This window comes from Rhincodon typus, chromosome 24 (genome assembly GCF_021869965.1).
Source record: "Rhincodon typus isolate 14 chromosome 24, sRhiTyp1.1, whole genome shotgun sequence".
Lineage (NCBI taxonomy): Eukaryota > Metazoa > Chordata > Chondrichthyes > Orectolobiformes > Rhincodontidae > Rhincodon > Rhincodon typus.
In genome coordinates, this window is record NC_063355.1 from 39,755,187 (window position 1) to 39,759,863 (window position 4,677).

Below are 4,677 nucleotides of genomic sequence, written 5' to 3' on the forward strand. Positions count from 1 at the left end.
ATTCGAAACTAGTCCCATCTGTCTGCACATGGCTCATATCCCTCTAATTCCTACCTGTTCATGTGTCTGTCTAAATGCCTCTTAAACTTTGCCATCACAAGTGAAAAGGTGCCACATAAGAATTGTTGCATAAAATTAAAGTTTTGGGGATTGGAGTTGGTACATTAGCGAGGATTAAGGCTTGCTTAACAGATAAAAAACAGACAGTAGAAGCAAATAGGACATTTTGGGGCTGGCAAGCTGTATCTAGCAAGCGCCTGGAAGAATCTGTGCATGGGCCAATGCTATTTAGAATCAATGTCAATAACGCAAATGAAGGGATCAACTACAATGTATCCAAGTTTACTGATGATGCAAGGTTAGATATCAATGTCAGCTGAAAGGATGACATAAAGAAGGTGCAATGACATATAGGTATGTTAAATGAGTGGATATTTTGGATGGACAAATAGAAAAGCAGAATACTTTGTAAATAGTGAGAGACTGGAAACCTGGTGAGACCTGGTATCGTAGTACATAAATCACAGAACATTACCATTAGTAGATTGCAAGTATTTAGGAAAGCATATGTCTTAATTGCAAGGAAGGTTGATTATTTGGCAACATCTATCTGCAAAGGTGATGGAATCAAAGGGACCTTCAAGACACATGGTAGATGAAGGTTAAGCTTGAGTTGAAACACTAGAGGGATGGCTTTTATTCATGTGGTGAACTGCCTTTCCTTATCCTTATTTTTCTCGCACATTGAAATTAACCCACACTATGTGAAAATCCTTGCAATGTTTTTGTGAGAAGTGCCGAGACTCTTTATAAAAGAAAGTTTTACTTAAAAGTTGGCTGATTACCACCGTTCTTCTCATCTGTAGACTGCAATGACTAGTAAAGCATAGCTATTAATAGTGGAACAGAGAAAAGTTCAGGGATATGCCAGAGACTAGAATTAAAGCAACATAAAATTTCTGAAGAAGGGTCATTGGACTTGAAACATTAACTCTGCTTTCTTTTCCACAGATGATGCCAGACCTGCTGAGTTTCTCCAGCAATTTCTAGTTTTGTTTCAAATTTCCAGCATCTACAGTAGTTTGATTAATTATAGACATTCCTTGAGTTTGGTAAGGCTGGAATAAGTTTTACAGACAGGAGGGGTCAGGGCCATGGGTGGATTGACACGTAAGGGTTAGAGTTTTTTTTAAAACAGAGGGTTTGTTGACTGGAAATCAATGTAGGTCAACAAACAGAAGGGAGACTGGTAAATGTGACTTGGTGCAAGTCAGGACACAGGCCATTAAGTTTTTGATGAAGGTTGCAAGCTGGGTGGCTGACTAGGAGAGAAGTGAAATAGTTGAGCCAATGCAGAAGATCGCACCTCCTGAATGTAATATTAATCCTCATTGTATGAGAAATAGCTGCTAGTTAAATTGCAGAAATCAGTTGCACCAGTTTGTGGCTCACAAGCTTTGCTTAGATTCCTGTGAAGATTCCAGTGAAACTGTATTTTTTAGACAACTAGACAGTTATCTTTACATGTGGCATTCCTTGGAAATTAGAGAGATGAGTTAAAAAACAACAAGACTCATATCAATGCAAATGCAAAATGCAAGAGATCAAATGGGGACATCTAGATTACTGTAGTCTATATATTTTAATGTGGACAAATTTATGTTCTTTGAAACTCTTGTTATAAGTACGTACAGGCATCAAACTTCATTGCCCTTTGTACAAAATAATGCTTTCAAATAACATCACCCAAAATCTTCTCACAGTAGATAACCCATGAGCAATACCAGTACAGGAGAACTGCCGATGACCTTTCTGAATGACTTCTTAATCTATTGGCAATATGAATATTGTGCTCAAAATGAATTCACCCAGTGATTCATTATGAACTTTCTATTTTAAAGACTTGTTACTTTTGAGATTGCACGGTATCAATTGTTTGACTTGCATGTGTTAATGGGGGTTGAGGTATGTGTCTCAGACGTCTCTTGCTGCATGTCAACCATTCAGTGATAGAAGTTTCTGTTAGTTTGACCTGCCTGGGAAAGTATCCAGTGCTGATAATGCCGTTTATTTCAGGCCTCGCTTATTAGTGTGCAGGATGTAAGTTAAATATAGGTTTGTGTCAGTGAAGAGTATCAATTTAAATAAAAATGTACCCTGCACCCTTTTAGTTTTAAGATAATTTTCAATTATTTTCATTAAATTATCAATTTCAGTTCTCCCTTCTAGGATTAAGGTGACTAAGTTTTACTACAGATTCATTTCCAATATATTGCAATATTGTGAGCAGTTTTGGGCCCTGAATCAAAGGACGGATGTGTTGACCTTGGAGGGGGTTCAGAGGAGTTTTACAAAAATGATTCGGGGGATAAAGTGGTTGTCATATGAGGAGTGGTTGAGGACTCTAGGTCTGAACTCAGTGGAGTTTAGAAGGGTGAGGGGGATCTGATTGAAACTTACAGAATACTGAAAGGCCAGGATAGGGTGGACATGAAGAAGATGTTTCCACTAGTTGGAGACTAGGACCTGAGGGCACAGCCTCAGATTGATGGGATTACACTTTAAAACTTGGATGAGAAGGATTTTTTTTTTAGCCAGGGGCTGGTTAATCTGTGGAACTCATTGCCACAGGGGGCTGTGGAGGCCTAGTCATTGAGTGTATTTAAGACAGAGATAGATAGGTTCTTGATTAGTAAGGGAATCAAGGGTTACAGGGAGAAGGCAGGAGAATGGAGTTGAAAAACATATCAGCCACAATCAAATGGCAGAGCAGAGTCAATGGGCTGAATGGCCTAATTCTGCTCCAGGATCTAATGGTCTTACAGAAAGTCCTGTGTGTAACATGCGTCGCATCTTCAACGTGCCAACTGCACAAGAAGACTGTCTCACTTTTCCAATTACCTGTCTTAACATCTCACTCAATATTCAGCTGTGTTGAAACATAGAAACTAGGATTAGGAGTAGGCCATTTGGCACTTTGAGCCTGCTTAGCCATTCAGTATGATCATGACCGGTCATCCTACTCAGTCCTCTGTTCCCGCTTTCTCCCCATACCCTTCAATCCCTTCAGACCTAAGAACTACATCTAACACCTTCTTGAAATTCAACGTTTTGGTCTCAACTGCTTTCTGTGGCAGAGAATTCCACAGGCTCCCCACTCTCTAGGTGAAGATATTTCCCCTCATCTCAGTCCTAAATGGCCTACCCTGTCTCTTTAGACTGTGACCCCTAGTTCTGGAGCCCCTGGTCATTGGGAACATCCTTCCTGTGTTTATCCTGTCTAGTCCTGTTAGAATTTTATAACTTTATATGAGATTCCCCTCATTCTTCTAAACTCCATCGAATATAATATGAACTGATCCAGTCTCTCTTCATACACCAGTGCTGCAATCCCAGAAAAGGGATGAAGTTAACAAATAAGACAATTGGGACAGATATTAGAGATAGTAGGAACTGCAGATGCTGGAGAATCCGAGACAACAAGGTGCAGGGCTGGATGAACACAGCAGGCCAAGCAGCATCATAGGAGCAGAACAAGGAACTCGAACAGTTCATCCACTTCACCAACACCTTCCACCCCAACCTTAAGTTTACCTGGACCATCTCTAATACCTCTCTCCCCTTCCTGGACCTCTCTGTCTCCATATCGGGCAACCACCTAGAAACCAATATTCATTTCAAGCCCACCGACTCCCACAGCTACCTAGAATACTCCTCCTCCCACCCACCTTCCTGCAAAAATGCTATCCCCTATTCCCAATTCCTTCGCCTCCGCCGCATCTGCTCCCAGGATGAGGCATTCCACTCCCGTACATCTCAGTTGTCCTCGTTTTTCAAGGACCGTAACTTCCCCCCCTCAGTGGTCGAGAACGCCCTCAACCGTGTCTCCCACATCTCCCGCAACTCATCCCTCACACCCAGTCCACGCAATAAGAACCAAAAAAGAATCCCCCTCGTCCTCACGTACCACCCCACCAACCTCCGGATCCAATGCATCATCCTCCGACACTTCCGCCATCTGCAATCCGACCCCACCACCAAAGACATCTTTCCCTCCCCACCCTTATCTGCTTTCCGGAGGGACCACTCTCTCCGTGACTCCCTTGTCCGCTCCACACTCCCCTCCAGCCCCACCACACCCGGCACTTTTCCCTGCAACCGCAGGAAGTGCTACACTTGCCCCCATACCTCCTCCCTCACCCCCATCCCAGGCCCCAAGAAGACTTTCAACATCTACTTGATGTTCACCTGCACATCTGCCAATGTGGTATACTGCATCCACTGTACCTGGTGTGGCTTCCTCTACATCGGGGAAACCAAGCGGAGGCTTGGGGACCGCTTTGCAGAACACCTACGCTCGGTTCGCAATAAACAACTGCACCTCCCAGTCGCGAACCATTTCAACTCCCCCTCCCATTCCTCAGACGACATGTCCATCCTGGGCCTCCTGCAGTGCCACAACGATGCCACCCGAAGGTTGCAGGAACAGCAACTCATATTCCGCTTGGGAACCCTGCAGCCCAATGGTATCAATGTGGATTTCACAAGCTTTAAAATCTCCCCTCCCCCTACCGCATCCCAAAACCAGTCCAGCTTGTCCCCGCCTCCCTAACCTGTCCTTCCTCCCACCTATCCCCTCCTCCCACCTCAAGCCCCACCCCCATCTCCTACATACTA